The sequence below is a fragment of the Crocodylus siamensis genome, chromosome 4 (genome assembly GCF_052110815.1).
Source record: "Crocodylus siamensis isolate JL-2025a chromosome 4, ASM5211081v1, whole genome shotgun sequence".
In the NCBI taxonomy this organism is placed as follows: Eukaryota; Metazoa; Chordata; order Crocodylia; family Crocodylidae; genus Crocodylus; species Crocodylus siamensis.
In genome coordinates, this window is record NC_143398.1 from 134,488,730 (window position 1) to 134,505,766 (window position 17,037).

The 17,037-nt window shown below is 41.8% G+C and overlaps 1 protein-coding gene across 1 annotated transcript in view; it reads right to left on the bottom strand.

Moving 5' to 3' along the window:
• The window catches only part of LOC149866530 (potassium voltage-gated channel subfamily KQT member 1-like), an 808,906-nt gene that overhangs the window by 655,426 nt on the left and 136,443 nt on the right, over positions 1–17,037 (bottom strand). The gene's annotated exons all lie outside the window — the stretch shown is intronic.

Genomic DNA, 17,037 nt, shown 5'->3' on the forward strand with positions numbered 1-17,037 from the left:
CTGCTGCCACCGGGAAGGCTTTGGATTCCTTGACCAAAGCGCTCACTTCAGGGAGAGAGGACTCCTGGGAAGGGATGGCATCCACCTCATGAGGAAAGGTAAGTCCCTTTTTGAAGCCAGGATGGACAATATTCTGGACAGAGCTTTAAATTAGGATTGCTGGGGGATGGGGATACACAAATTCAAACATGCCCAAGGACCAACATACAAGTAAGCCCTGTAGATAGGGACACTGGGAGAGCCACTCTTGTGGGAGCTGAGGGAATAATTCTCCATCAGTGAGACAGGAAGATGACGGCCACAGTAGGAGGACTCAGGTGCCTACATACTAACACCAGGAGCATGGGGAACAAGAAGGAGGAGCTAGTCCTCCTACTCTCCAGTGGGCATTATGATCTCATAGGGATTACAGTGACCTGGTGGGACTCCACACATGACTGGAGTATAGCCATAGAGGACTAAACCCTGCATAGAAGGGACCAGGTGGGGAAGAAATCTGGTGGCATTGCTCTCTATACGAAGGAGCAGTACATCTGCTTGGAAGCCAACACTGAATCAAAAAATGAACAGCTCATAACACTCTGGGTTGTTGCGGGAGGGGGGCACACCGAGAGAGACCTAACTGTAGGTGTATACTACAGAACACTAAACCAGGGGGAGTAATTCAAATCTGGAGTTCACCTGAGAACTGACTGAGGCCACACATGCACCTGACATGGTCATCAAGGACGACATTAATTATCCAGATATCTCCTGGGAAAAACACTTGGCCAAGTTGGATTGGTTGCAATCCTTCCTGACCTGCGCCAAGGAGCTCTTCCTGAATCAGGAGGTGCATGGGCCAACCAGAGGTGACACTTTGCTAGACTTGGTCCTGGCCAAAGGAAATGACCTGATAACTGACTTAAATATAGAGGGAAGTCTGGGCAACAGAGACCATAAAACCATCATGTTCACTGTCCGACATAAGGCAAACAAATCTAATAGCAGGATTGAAGTCTTGGACTTCAAAAATGCAAATTTCAGCAAGTTTAGGTCACTAGTAGGAGATGTGCTGTGGGACCAGGAACTGAAGATGAAAGGTGTGCAACACAGATTGGTTGTTCCTTAAGGACATGATCCTTGAAGCACAAAGGAAGTCCATTCCCTTGTGGCCAAAGGTATCAGAAAGGCTGGGAAGCCCTCTTGGCTAAACAGGGAAATCACAGTCCTCTTAAAAAAAAGAAAGCAGTTGACTAAATTTAGATTAACAACAAGAATCAAGGACAACAAGAAGTCTTCCTTTAGGTACATAAGGAACAGGAGCAAAACAAATGGCATTGTGGGGCCATTGCTCAACAACTCAGGAGAGCTGGGTACTGGCACCCAGGAGAAAGCTGAACTCTTGAATAACTACTTCACCTCAGTCTTTCACCGGACCAAGGGGAAAACAATGCCAGGTAGAGTACAGGATGAGCACAGTAGGAATAATCACCTTCCTACTATTGCCATAGAATTGGTGCATGACCAATTTAAAAAATTAGACATACAGAAAAGTCAGTGGGACCAGATGATCTTCATCCAAGAGTGCTGAAGGAGTTGGCTGAAGTCATTGTGGAACTCCTGGTGAAACACTTCCACAACTCATGGTGCTCTAGAGAAGTTCCCGAGGACTGGAAGAGGGCCAATGTTGTGCCCATCTGCAAGGGGAGGAAGGAGAACCCAGGTAACTATAGGCCAAATCAACCTAACTTCCATCTTAGGGAAAATCCTAGAAAAATTCAGGGAATCCACCTGTGATAAGCCTGCAGAAGGTAAGATTCTGAATGATAGCCAGCAAGGTTTCATTGCAGGCAGGTCTTGCCTTACCAAGCTCATCTCCTTCTACGACCAGGTAACTCACCACCTGGACACAAGACAGCAGTTGCCATTGTATGCCTAGACTTCCAAAAGGCCTTTTATCTAGTATCCCATGATGTCCTTGTGAGAAAATTGGAGGACTGTGGACTTAACAATGAGAGAGTCAGGGGAGTGAGAAACTAGCTATAGAATAGAACCCAGAAGGTCACAGTAGACGGATCGGTGTCATTCTGGTTAGACATGATTCTACATAGTGAGGTTGCCACTATTTAAAGTATGTAGCTGCATATTGGCTTTACACAGAACAGAAAACATGTCACTGACCAATCTTTGATTACTGACTTTTTGGTGCCCACTTTATCATCACATCTTTTTGCCTGAAAGCTTAGCTAACATCTTTCCCAAATGCACAGTTGATCCAAAAAAATGACATTGCCAAAGAAAACCTCCTTGCTTCTCTCATATTTCTTGGGCTATCATAGCTACTACAACATACTATCTTTCCTAAAGGTCTGTTAGGGAGAGAGGGGGCTCCAAAGCACGGAAAAATTCAGAAAAGAACAGAAGGTCCTCTACTATATCTCCATGTACTCAGAGAAAAACAGGGCTCATAAGCACCCTGCAACAAAGGCAGAACCACCATAGTAAACTGAAGTGTTTATAGAGTGCCTACCACCTTGGATCCAAATAACAGACAAGATTAGGGACCAAGAAGCATTTGGCATAAACATCACCTTTCTCCATTTCTAAGTTATAGCTCAGGGTGTGTGTATTTATGGGCAGCCAGCTGCATTTTACAAAGAAGAAAAAGGTTTTTTTTTTCCACTCTGATGTTAGAATCTCCTCAAATTTTCCAGCTGACACATAACGTAAGAAACAAGCCACTGCAAGCCATGTTAAGTCAGGCACTCAGCCAGTGGCTCAAGAAGTTATTCATTTAACCACAGAGAAACAGAATGTTAATAACACGCTGTCATTTCCATTTGGGCACAATTGCAGCAAAAAAATAAATAAGTCACATATTAAATCAGAACCTACCACATATTTTCCTCAGGAAATGTTCACTAGCTTCAGTGAAGTCACTGAAGTCAGCTACTCCACTGCAAAAAAAGTGGCCATTGCTTACCACTACTCCTTTACTTATTGTTAATGTAAATAAGATACAAGTATTATATTTATGCTTAACGGTTCATAATCTAACTTCCTTCATTTCTATAACACCTTCTTTTTTGTCAGTCTCCAAGCACTTTAAAAGTGATTAAGACTCAGAATATTCCTGAGAGGAAAGCAATGCTTGGTTTCATTTTACAGCTAAAGAAACTGAAACAACTGGATTAACTGTCTTTGCCCATTGCCAATTGTCAATCAATAACAGAGCTAAACAGAATCCAGGAACTCACCCAATGATCACATCCAATTGTAACACAAGCCTTTCATGTATATTCTCTTTCCCCCAAAACTGGGATTCCACTGAAATATAAACAAACCCACCACAATGATTTGGAACTATTTTGTTGTTTTCCAGTCTCTTAAAAGTTTCTCTTACTGCTTTTTTTTTTTTTCTGGAAAGCAGCAAAAAGATGGGACAACCACAATGTGCTGGCTTTTCACAAAAATCACAAGGAAATCTGGCTCCAATATAAAATTTCTCCCTCACCTCTGTTTAGAAGAAGGAATAATAATATAAATGTAAAGAAGTGAAAGAAATTTCTGCTCATGAAACTCTGTGTCTACTGAAGTCACCTGGCCTTCAATAAGACTGGGATCTCACCCCATGTTTTTACATAGTAGCAGTCATGGATTACAGGTTTTGGACTAGTTTGTATTTATTTATTTATTTATTTCACCACACAGTTACACCAGTTTTGATCCCTTCTCATTTTGACATGAACAGAAATTCTGGCTACTTGTTTTTTTGCCACTTGACATTTAGACTGTTTCATAATATTTGCATTTTACTAAATGCAATGTGTACTGAATGCAAATGTACCAAATGCTTAGTATGCTGGACTAAAATTGACTGTTGTTCTTTTGAAGCACATAGAAGAGCTGTGTTTCAGAGACACCTTACCCACCCCTTGTTTTGATGCTTTGAGTTTGAGTAACAGCAGGAGCATACCACAAGAACTCAAGCTTCTTTGAGCAGCAACATGATTTCAGTGCTAACGAATTTCCTAAATTTATGAGCCTTCCAGTTCGTGGGATGCAGCTTATTAAAAATAAGTAAATAGCCCAAGCTTTTCATGACCATGAAATTTTATGCTGAGTGGGGTAAAAAGGTAGTAAAGTGTTGATGAAGATTCTAAGGCCATTTGTGTAGTATTTAACTCAATGAGTGGCATGTTCAAAGCCTATTTAAAGCAAACCAAACATTTACATATGCATGGTTCTTAGAACTGTTTTGTTTTCAGATATAAGTTTTCCTTACTGTATTCTCAGATAAACCCCATTCATACATTAGCTGCTTATTCTTTGACACATGCAATCTCATTATTATCCCCTCTAATACCTGTTCTTCCTGGCCTGAAATGAGGGTGGTATTACAAGATTGGGTGGCAGAGCATTACTGAACAGGAACATAAGTGTTTTGTTGAAGCAGAATATTACACAGGAGGTATAACATGAGATCAAGCTTCACTTTTTTTTTTTTTTCCTTCAATTGCTCAAGGGCTAGGGAAAGACATTCAAAAAGCCTGAGCCTGAACCGATTCAATCTTTTCAGGTTAGTTTAACCTGCAGAACTTGAACCAAATTTGAAGGTGGATAGATATTCACTTATAAAATAAATAAATAAATAAATAATCAAGAAATGCAGGCATTTTGAAACTGGTTTATGTGCACTGAACTTCTGTTCTATTACAGGTTTAAACCAGTTTCTGATCACTTAAACCAGTTTGTGTGTAACTTCTGTCAAGGACATCTGCCTGCACTTTGAGACAGGATCAGGGTCACCAGAAGCCACAAATTACACATCACCTCTTGAAATGTGGCTGCCCCAGTTCGGCAACCTGCTTTGAGGTTTAGCTACACTTTCTGATGGGCTTTTTCCTCCTCCAGACATCAGAATGGTCTCCTGCTTACAACAGGTTTCTCCATGGAGCCGTTTTTTCAAAGAGCAAATGGGTTCCAAAAATGAGGGCTGCTTGTAATGTTAAAAAAAAAAATCAAATTGTACAATGATCATTCTGAAAGTTGGAAATTTCCATGGTAAGCACATGGTAACGGTACTCCTGCTTTGTATATGATGTGCATCTGAACAAAATTTGCAATAAAGCAATTATATCTCCTTGTGTTAAGCAGCCCTTAATTTCCCAAACTATTAAAGGAACAAAGGACAGTCTGGTATTATCCTCCTATTCAGGTCATGACAGCTGCTTCTCCCTGCCAAATGGACACTTTTCAGAAGTGCAGCATATGAAGTAATTAGCCTCCATCATATGCAGTTCAAACTCCTTTCCTTTCACTGAGAGTGAACTAATGTGAGAATTGGATTATTATTCTTGTTGTTGTTATTATTGTTGTATATCTTTTGTGCTATGCATCCTTATTGACGCAGACTGATGAAGAAAGCCTAGCTTTGGGAATCAAAAACAGTAAGTTTCTGGCTTTATTCTTAAAATGTCGCTGGAATAAAACTACAGCCCTAGGCCACAGAGAGACATGCATTTGAAGTGCTCCGAATCCTGGACAAGTCTGATGGTATGCAGACACATGGTCCCCCAACACGACCCCTGGACAACTTCAAAATGGCCACAATGGTACGCAGCAGCACCGCTTTCCAGGGCTGAATATCTGGAATCTCTGCATGCCTCTTCTAACCCCATTGCGGGGGGAGAGGTAGAGTGTGGAACACTGTGAAGTGCCATAGGACCACTGGTGCATGCAGACATTTCAGAAAGCACTTTAAAAATCATTTTTTAAACACTTATACCATTTTCAAAAAGTGTTTCTTTGGCTGTGCACATCTGCAACTTAGCTGTCTAGAGAGCTTAAATATCACATCTGCCCAGAACCCTAGAATGACACTTCATTAAAGCATTGACTGTTGCACAGACAAGGCTCCTCCAAGTAGCAGATTACTCCTCACACCCTGGAACTGAGCTGTTAACCACAGTCTCCGTCCTACAACTGCAGACTACCTTTAAAGATATTGAGAGCCCAAGTCACTGAGTATTCAAAGGTAAAATCCAAGATTTTGCCGTTTGACTCAATATTCTTTGGAAAATCTGTGTGATGAGAAGACAAATTTGATGTGTCCACCGTACTGTAAGCACCACACTTTATATCTTACTTCTAAATCAGTAACATTCCCCCAAATCAAGCAAATGCTAATAAAAGGCCAATTTTTCCTACCAATAGTTTTCCAACCACTCGATTGTTTGCAAAACTTTGAGAAGCTGTAAGCATATCCTGCTAAATGATTTCTCATTTCAGAAGACAAATATTAATTTCCTAAAAATCTTGCTGTTCTAAAAAGAACAGAAGTCCATTTATCTTCCTTTTGAAATTTTAATATCTGCCAATGATCTACCATCATGGATATCAACAAGTTACTATAGATACTTCATGTCAAGTATTATGCCTTACACAAGCAATAGTAATAACAATAATAACAATCATCGTCATCATCTTGACCTTATTATTCAAGCAAAAAAACTTTTCAAAACATCCTGGAGAGACCCTTAATTGTTTTCAGAACAGTATAGGAATTTCACACACAGAGGGCCAAATCCTGTACTGGGAAGTTTAACAGTTCCTGCTGAAGTGGATGGAAACTTTATACAAGTACTAGAGGAAAGAATTTAACCCACCTACTTTTGGTACATTAAACTGAAAGGGGTGGAGGGAGAGAAATCTTGTTTGTTTGGTTTTTAATCCTTTTCTTGCTCAGCTGGAGGCTGGAGTTTGTCACTCCATTGTAACCATTTTAATGAAGACACAATCCATTCTAACAAAGAGGGCTTGTGCTATCTATCTGTTTGAAGTAGTCTATCATCAGTTTGGTAGAATATCTAGTAAAAGGCAAGCTGTAAAATTAGGCTATGCATTTTGTTGTTGTTGTCCTTTACCAGCAAGGGGGGGGAAGGGGGGGGAAGAGAGAAAAGAAGTGGAAAAGAAAAAAGGGAGAGAGAAAAAGAGAAAGGAGACAAAGAAAGAGAAAGGAGGGAGGGGTGAGGGCTAGATCACATGCATGCATAGGTTGTTTATAAACCTGATCTTTGCCTTGAACAGACTGCTGCAGCAGGGGCAGGAGACCAATGAGGACTGGGTGCAAGAATTGTAGGGTTGGAAAGGAACTCAAGAAATCATCTAGTCCAACTACCAAAATCTCCTTATGAAGTCTCTCAGATTAGTCACTTGATGGCCACACCAACTTGTGCATAAATAATAAAACAGACAAGTGACTTTGCTACATGCAAGAGATTCTGGTTCAAGGGCCAAGAAAACATGATGCAAGGCTGATGGTGCTAGCACCATTTGTGCCCTTGGAAATGAAGCACAAAAGTTCAGCTTTGTTTTCATAGATTTCATAGACATTAGGGCTGGAAGGGACCTCAGAAGATCATCAAGTCCAGCTGAAACACAGCACTCTCAAAGTAGGTTTCATTTTATCCTTGTCCGTTGGTCAAAAAAAAGGTTTTGCCTATTAAAAATGAGTCACATTTTATTAGACAACATGCTGACCCATGAAGATAAAGTTACCTACCTCACCAATGATTCCCCAAGTGCAGAATTTCAACAACTATCTGAGATATTTATTAATGTGGCAATAAATTTAAAATATTCAGTTGTGGGACTGGCATTCCTTCTATTTTATTTTTTTAATTAACGTGTGTTGTGCATGGCTATGCATTAATGGTTTTGTTGTTTCACACCAAGGAGGATGTTGCTATAAATAGAACCAATGTTATTCTAAAATGTACACTTAAGGAAAAAATGTCTATAGTGCATTATTTACTGTTGGTATGCATCTTGTCAACTTGCTGATAAAGGCTGAATAAGAAGCATAATGCAAGTGTAGAAATGAATTGACTCTTCATTATTGAAGATGTAAAATCAAGTCTTAAATCACTAATAAAGCACAATGGAATACGTTCAATAAAATTAAAATAGGCTTGATATTAAAATCTGTTCTGGATATTTAATCGACTTCACTGAAATCTTTCTTGAGGTGGAAGACTTGGATTCGAATTCCTGCCTTCAGGGACTACAGTAATTTGGGATTGAATCTCTTCCTGAACCAGGCAGAACAGGCACTTGAGGAAATGTAGAAACAAACATTTTTGAAGTCTTAAAAGCTGCCAAGAAAGAGTTATCCTATTTTAGTCTGCTTTTGTCTCGGGTAAAGGTGTGCTTGACAATCACAGCTTATCCTTTTCCCCCCAGTTCCTCTAACTCCCTATTGCCTTCCCTGACCTTTACACACACACAGATGCACACAAACCCCAACAATTAAACCACAGACTTCAATTTACTGACAGCTTCAAGGCAACCAGGCTGAAATGGCCAGGATGTTGCATGTGTACGAGTAAAATGCACACAGGTGCATGAGTAAAATTAAGCAAACGCCATGTTACACACAGTCATAGAGTAAAACTACTGGGTCCATTAAACTCAGCCTCCTTCAGTCTTAAAGCTTCTAGGAACAAGATTTCTGAGCACTTTCTCTTAGTAACTTCAGGCATATATTACTATTTGCCTTATTCCAAGCTACTGAGAGTAATTCAGACTCTCAATAACAGTAGTGTTTGCTTTGTTCAGTTAATTTTAGCCACATGCCTTTTCTCACCTTTCACTCAACTTGTCAGCAGTAGAATTTTCATAAATCCACTTAATTTAAAATATTTGCTTCTATGCATGTACTGTAGATTGTAATCCATCCACTCCACAGGGGAAAAGCAGCCCTCACCCCACTACAAACTCAACCAGTCTCTAAGACCAAACCATCCAGTGCTGGGTAACTAAACACTAAAATGTCAGCATCCAATGTACCATTATAGACAGAATAAATCAACATTGACAATATTATGTATTTGTGTAAGAGGGCTTCCAAATGTGTTTTTGGGTCCCCCAAAATTAAGATTTTTCCCAACTGTTGAAAAGTTTCTTTTGTGTAGCTTTGACTTAAATATAAGGAAAAGCATGTCAGTATGCAAGAAAACCCAAAAAGCAAATAAAATAGCATAATGGTGGATAGAGAGCCCTTGTTTTTATCCCAGCAGAGATTTATCACTCTGAGGTTCTTGTGACTTTGACAAATTTTATAGTAATGAGTTGTGTATATGACCTATAATAACCAACAAAGAATAATGTATTCCATCTGCTGGTGAAGTCCCAAGAGGCACTTCCCTTCAAGGTCCAAAAAAGGTTCTAGTTTCCCCGCCCCCTTAATCAAAAGGGGGGAAAAAATATGAAACAGCTATTCAGTTCATACCTTTCTGGAAAGCTTGTATTAGACTAGATAGTTAGCATTTGAAGAAGAAACTCAACAAATGCATAGAAAAAGACACCAGTTACATTTCTTCTTCTTCTTGCAGTGCTCTTTAGTGTCTATTACTTTTTCTTGATGTCTTGAGCACCTGTCACCTTAATACGTCTTACCTAAGTCTTCTAGACAAGCTAGCAAAACCACTTACAGCTTTACAATTCTGATAATAAACTTATTTGTGACAGAGTACATAGGCCACACAAATGGTGGGCAGAAATAAAATCAAAACCTGCTTTCAGGGATGCAAAGCAATTTAAAAGTTTCTGTTTCAACAATCTGAGATGAAGAAAAAATGGAGCTGTGCTAAAAAGTAAAACAGCAAATAGCAATGTTAAGAGCATACATCATTACAAAAAGAGACCTTGAATGAGGATAGTAGAAATACAGGGCAGGAAAATCCTTCATTACAGAGTACTGCATCTTAAGGGTCTAAGTCTCATTCTACAGAATTTTTCTTGGTAAATTCAAGCTGCACCTACACAGATGGGAAAGCAGTGGGATGCTTTTGTTTTTAAACTTTGGACAATACAGCAAAAATTCCTCATCAATATGATCTATATATTTGGATTGGGTTTGCTACCTCCAAAGCAGACCCACGTTTGTAAGGGACAAAAAACCCATATTTTCAAAAAAAGGTCCAAAAATTTTTGTCTATCAAGATAATGGGGACATAAAAGAATCTTTGGCTATCAACAGGAGCCTCTACCCCTGCTGGTCAGTGTAAACAGAACCATTATTATACGGTCTATTCACAGGATATAATAATGATGTGAAATTATCAACGTTTATTTATGGCAAAGTTGGGCACTGGCAACACTTATATAAGCAACCTATACCAGGGATGCTCAATCTGAGGCCTGTAGGTACATTTGGCCTCCAGCACTGTCTCATCTGGCCTGCAGGGCTCCCCATGGTGCAAAATTTTGGCAGTGGGAGACCAGTACTCCCCTGATGCCAAATGTCTATCCCAAACTAGATTGGATGCAGAGGGCCCAATCCCAGTGCACAGAGACAGGCAGGGGTGGCACTGGGCCCCAGAGTCTAATTCCAGTGCATGGAGCCTGATCCTGGTACTTGGGGCCAGGAGGGGTGGCATAGGCTGCCAGGGCCTTATCCTGTTAAGTGGGGCCAGAAACAGGGCCCTATCCCAGTAGACAGGGACAGATGGGGTTCCAGGGCTGTATCCCAGCAGGCAGGGCTAGGTAGAGGTTGCAGGGGGCCAGAAACTTGAGCATCACTGGTCTATATTCATGAAGTTATATGAACACTAAATTAACTCAACAGCCATTGCCCAAGTTTTGGTACAGACTAGTTTCAGTACCATGTCTCCCATGGGCTTCTTTGTGACTGCATCGCATTGCTCACTCATATTGCTGACTCATGTTGAGTCTGATCTACCAAAACTCCCAGGTCCTTCTCAGGACACTGTGCTCTGCAGAGCAGAAAAACAAAATATAAGCCATTTCTCAGATCTGAAGTATCGTCCTGCTAGCAACATTTAAACACCTGTTAAAGAAAAAAGTAGGAGTAAATGAGGACACAAGGGAGATACTACAGTGAAACATAAACAATGACAAAGCAAGCCAGTCAAAACAGAATTAGCCACTGAACTGAGGGAGATGTATCCAGGATTTTGAGCCTTTCTGCATCCCTCACTAAGTCACATATTAAGACAGTCTTTAACATAGATAATAAAATACTTTAATAACTGCTAATTCACCATTAGGCATATTTTTATACAGTATACTATTTTGTTCAAAATGGCTCAAGCCAGTCAATACCTATTTGTAAAAACAACAATTTTCTACCCTTCCTTTTTCACATATGCAGAGTAAGAAAAATAACAGTTCATTTTTTATTCCCCCTTTTCTTTACATTCCTGGCAGATGTTGAAAAAGCCCCTGGCAGAAGTGTTTTCTCTATCACACTTTACTTAAAAGCCCTATAAGTTTCATAGATTTCATAGACATTAGGGCTGGAAGGGACCTCGGGAGATCATCGAGTTAGAGCACTAGAGAATGAAACAGATGTTTGCTGTTCAGTTGGGAGGTGGGGGGGCTTGGAGCCTGCCCATATTGGCCCCATATTGGCCCCTGGGGGCACTCTTGCATGCCCCTCTCCAGACCTGTCCCCCCACAAGCTGGAGACCATCAGCAGCAGCTGGGGAGACAAAGACCCCAGACTTGTTCTCCATGGCACCCCTGGCCAGGCAACAGCTCACTGCTACCAGCCTAGGGCTGCTATGGGGAGGGAGACCCGAGACCCCTCTCCCTGCAGCCCTCCCCCCACCCCCAGGGCTGCGCTGTGGTGTGGCCCAGCAGGTGCCTGTGAAGAGAGATACCCCATAGCCCTTCCATGGCAACAGCCTTCCCCCACCTTCCCACCCCAAGCAACAGCATTCTGCAGGGCCAGGGTGACTGTGGGGAGAGAAACCCTCCTTCTCCCCCTCAGTCTCCCAAGCAAGGCTGCATGCTGGGCTGGACTTGGAGGCAGTCACTGACTAGGGTCAGTGACAGCTGAGGAAGCAGGGCCAGCCCAGGCTTGGACAGAGCAAACAAGCTCTGCCCAAGGCTAGAGCACAGCCCTGCAATATGCCATATGGCATGGCAGTGATGGCATCTGGCACAGACATTTCATAAAGCACTCTAACAGAAAGCACTCACCCATCCAGGGTTAACTTTTCAGAGTGCAATCCACCATTTTTAAAGTACTCTAAAAGCCAGGAACATCTGTTCAGTTATGGCTTGTAAGCAGGCAAGAAGCACTCTAATGTGCGTAACATCTGTACCTAGCCCCTGTTCCTAAATGATAGGTACTATGAAGTCCATCACTTCATACTTTTATCTCATTCCTCGCTTTGCTGCACACTGCTACCTGCTGTATTACACTACCTTCCATCTGAACTAGAGTAGCTCACAAGCAGAATTTAAGCCAAAAGCTTGCCACTGCAAGGATAGATCAGTAGACATGATACAGCAGAAGTCTACTTAAGTAAGTTTGACTAGTCTTTGTAACAAACTTAGGACTAAAGAGCACGTACTTATAAAGGCTGAAATGGAAGTAAATAGCATCCCTGCCAACTGCAACTTTTTCCCACCTTCTTAAACTTCTCAATACTCTTCCATTTTCATTTCAGTTCAGAAGGCAAAGGAAAAAAAAAGTTTCCTCCTCCCCTTTAAAGGCATTTAGCCAAGAGAACTCTGATGAGAGAGATCAGGTTAAAACCTCTAAGGCACAAGAATATTAAGTAGATTAAGCAATCCAGTTGGCTGAACACACTTTTGGAAGTTTTAGCAGAAGGAATAAAATCAGAACAGCAAATGATATGCAACTCACTCCTGACTCTGGCAAATAAAAGGAGATAAAATATAATTAAAATATTATGCATTGTTGCCTCTAAGAGTTTTAGAGAACTTTAGTTGTTCTCCCTAGCAGAAGGAAGGAACAATGCTTAATTTGCTTTTACTATCCATTGGCACAACAATCTGCTAGTCTTTCAATAGATTACCTGCTAGACACAGAACTTTGCTTGAACATACTGTGAATGTTTAAAGAATATTGTTTAAATGAACAGAACGTGCACTGGCAGAGAAATGCACAAGCTTCACAAACTTTTCTTTTTTCCAGTATCTGTGCTGCTTGTGAATATAAAGTGTTAAAGTATTAGTACTACTAATTGCACATTCTTTTCTTTTGTCTGGCACTGTGACTGATAGTTCAGTACCAGGATCTCTCTAAAGGTATGCCAAAATCTACAATTCAGTGGTACAGAAGTAAAGTTACAGAGCTATAGTTAACAAGTGAAGATGGTATTAAAACACAATATTCCACAAGTGGAAGTATTAGACAAATAATACAAAGGACAGAGAAAAAAAAACAACATTTAAAAAAAAAACAACTCCCAGCCTTGCAAAAATGTAGGGGAGCAAAGAACAATCAAATTAATAAGATATTATGTATTATGTTATAAACACTCCACCTCAACTAAACAAGAGATGGGTGAAAAAAAAATTAAACACACAGTAGTGAAAAATCTAATCAAAAAAAGTAAGAACAATTCAAAGTAATATGAAAAAAAAATCAAGAATACATTAATTAAATCTTTATAAAAATCAACACAGTATATTTTTAGTTAGCATAAATTCAGCTGCATCATGAATATAGATAGCAGCCAATTTTAATTTCCTTAATAAAACATAGTTTTGAGAAGTTAAAGATTTTGATGGTATTCATTTACAGCAACTACTGATCAGATGCTTCTCTGTCTAGATAGTGTATATAGAATAAACAGTCTATCAAGATGTCCCAGGAGACAACAGAATGCCACTATGACTAGGGACAGACAATACACATAAACCAGTAAAAGTGATGAGAAACTGGCTTAAACTTGTAACAGAACAGATGTTCAGTGCACATAAACTAGTTTGAAAATGGCTGAACCTGGTTTGAGATAAACCTGGTTGAATTAGCCTTAACTAATTTGGGTCAAACTGGTTTATGCAATTTCTGTCCCAACTTCCTTGCTGGTTTAAGATTATCCAGATTCCCCAAGCATCCTGACATGCTCTCTTGGCTGGGCAGGGCTCTCCGCTCCACAGCAGGGTTGGCCCCACCTCTGCTCCCTGGCTGCAACTGCAGAGACTGGCAGGCTTCTCCCCACTTACCCCTCGCCACTCTCTGCTAAAGCAGGAATTCCCTCCTACCTACCCTCTGCCTTGCTGAGAGGTGTCTGTGTATTGCCAGACATACTGGCTCTGGTCTGTGTGGTGACAAAGGCAGAATCAACAGGTAGCTGATAATGTCCCTGTGTTGTTTTCTTAACAGGTGATAAACATTGAGTTAGGGATGATAAAAACGCTTATCAATTCCCTGCTGAGCTAATCAGACCATCCTGCTGGGGCCTGGCTATGCCTCCTTTCTTCCCACCCCCGCCTTCAGTACTATGGAAGGGAAGGAAGTGCTGGTCTAGCGCCCCTCAGCTTCTAGCCTGAGCCACTGCAAGCATGTGCCTGCATTTCTGGAATGAAAAGGGAATGTCTATCCACCTCCAAATTGGGTCAAGCTTTGCAAGTTAGACTAACCGACAAAGATTGAATCAATTCAGGCTCAGACTTTTTGAATGTCTGTCCCTAGCCTATATGTCTACAGTTCCCTGGCTGAAATTTTGTTTCTAGCTAGAGTCAAGGACTTTCTGGGGCGATATCTTTTATTGTAAAAACTGCATGGTTGAGATAAAAATCAGACAAGCTTTTGAATCCAAAGTATTCCTCACTGGGTCACCAACCATGCAGTTGTTCTAATAAAAAGGTATAACCCCACAAAAAAATCATTGCCTCTCACATAATTCCTAGACCAGCACAGCTAAAACAAAGAACATCCAAATTGTTAGCTCGTAGATTATGCAACATAGTAAACCACGTGACCTCTTGAGGTATTGTTACAGGTTAATTTAACTGCGTGTTAAGGGCCCTTAAAACAGGAGTGTTCATACAGGAAACCCTCAGTATTCACGGGTTCAGCATTCTCAGTTTCAAATATTCACAAATGTCAAACCTGCATTTTAAATGCACTTTAAACACTTCCCAGAGCTCCTTGGGAGCTGTGCGCTTCCTGCCACCATTCTCCCGCTGCCGCCACCGAAGCCATGGCCCACCCCCACCAGCTGCCTGGGACACTGCGTTCATGAACACAATGCCCTATTTACGGATTTCACCATTCACGGGGATCCTGAGAACGTATCCCCTGTGAAGGGCGAGGATTGCCTATACATGCTAAGAGTCCTCTGAGCAGCAGCCATAATCCTCTTCCAACAGGGATTACCTCTAACTGGTTTTAGGCAGCTTCTGTTGCAGTCATGTGCAACTACTCCACAGGCACAAAGCCAGTGGAGTGGTCCCTCCAGTATCCCAGGAGGCATTGTTTCTAGCTGTTCTATCTTCCCCCATAGTGACAGAGGAGGCAGCCAAAGGAACTTTTAAAAGGTAAGAATCTCCTCTGTTCTCCCATTCCAGGCTCAACCCAGCTCCTACGGCTCCCCCCCCATACATCTCTCCCAGCTCCCCACACCATTCCCCCTGCAGCTCTTGGGGAAGCAGGCAGGGAATAGAAACCCACCTGCCACCACCACTGGCTGCTGCGTGGGTGTCTTGGCCAAGGCGGAAGGTGGGTGCCCATTCCCTGCTTGCTCCACTGGGACAGCGCTAGGAGTTGCAGGTGATCCAGGGGACACAAGGGCAGGGGTGAGTCACAAGGGCCAGTGGAAACAAAGAAGGAACCCTGAGAGACAGGGAGGAAGCCCCAGGAGCTGGGAGACAGTGGTGGGTCCAGTCTAGACTTCCTTGGAGTGGGGTTGGGAAGGAAGGGGCAGTGGGCTGAATCCAGGCAGCAGGGTGCAGTGGGGACCCAGACTGCAGGAAGGTAGGGGCTGGCAGGCCTGATGGGACAAGCTGGGCCACCTGTGCTCCCCTGAGAGCAGGTGAGCTGAGTAGGCCCATAGCCAGCTTGGCTCCTAGCCATGCCCCTACTCACCAGGTCAATAAGTGAACATTACAGGGGGTATTAACCGTCACCATGTGACTGCTCAATGTATGTGCCAATTTTAACACCAATTAAATTAGCACATGCTACCTGTAATGTGTAACAAGGTCTTTAGCAGAGACCTGTAGTTAGCTATGCTAGTCTGAAGCATGAACAACGCATGCCCCCAGAGGCTGGCAGGGCACAGCAACTGCCTGCAGGCAGTGGCGGTGAGGGCATGGCAGCAGTGCGGGAGATGCGGGAGAGGGGTGACGGGTGGTGAGCTCCACCAGCTGTTGGCAGCCACCCACAGATGCTGCTGGCAGTATTGGTGGTGCTTCTCTCAGGGGGTGCACATGCACCTGTGTATACCCCCTAAGCGCTGCCAATGGTCTGAAGTCATGCAGAAGGCACCATCTTGAGGACCGATTCAGATAGGTGGCAAAGCATCCAATGAAGTAAACTGTTGCCTATGAAAGCTTATACCTCTTTGAAACTATCAGTCTCCATGATGCCAACTTGTCCTGCCTTTTACCTTCACACTTAATTTTTTAAATCAAAACCATTCAAGGAAACTATCACATTCTACTGTGTTCATGCAGCAAGAGTACCATGCACACTCTGTGGAAACAAATACATTTTAAAAGGGAACTATAAAAACCACAAATCACAGCAAAAGACTGCCAAAAAAAATTATCACGTACAAGTCCCCCGGTGGCACCTCAGAAAAGATGATGCTCACATTTACTGGAAACTTCCAAGAGCACCAGTCAAGTATCTCCTCCAAACAAACACAGTATTTAACCAAATCGCATCTTTGGGCTTCTTATTTTTTCCTGGCGAGGATTTGCAGGCCTTCTGAAGAACTTCACACATTTTGGAACCACATCTACCACGGAAGCCCATTTCCTCCAGTAATGTTCAAGATTGTACTTATTGTCCCTCCACTCCCTTGCCCCCAGTCAAACAAACAAAAAGTAGTTTGCAGATAGAAAAAACAATTTTCTAAAAATATGTTCACCAACTATAACAATATTATGTTACATTCACATTTCCATGCTCACTTTCATCATAAGAATACATCAAGGCATTTTATAAACACAAGAATAGTATCATTTTAAGAGTGAAACCAAGTAATTGTTTAGAAGTTGTACAGGAACTCTCAGTATTTTACAGAAGGCAGTAAGAAAGTT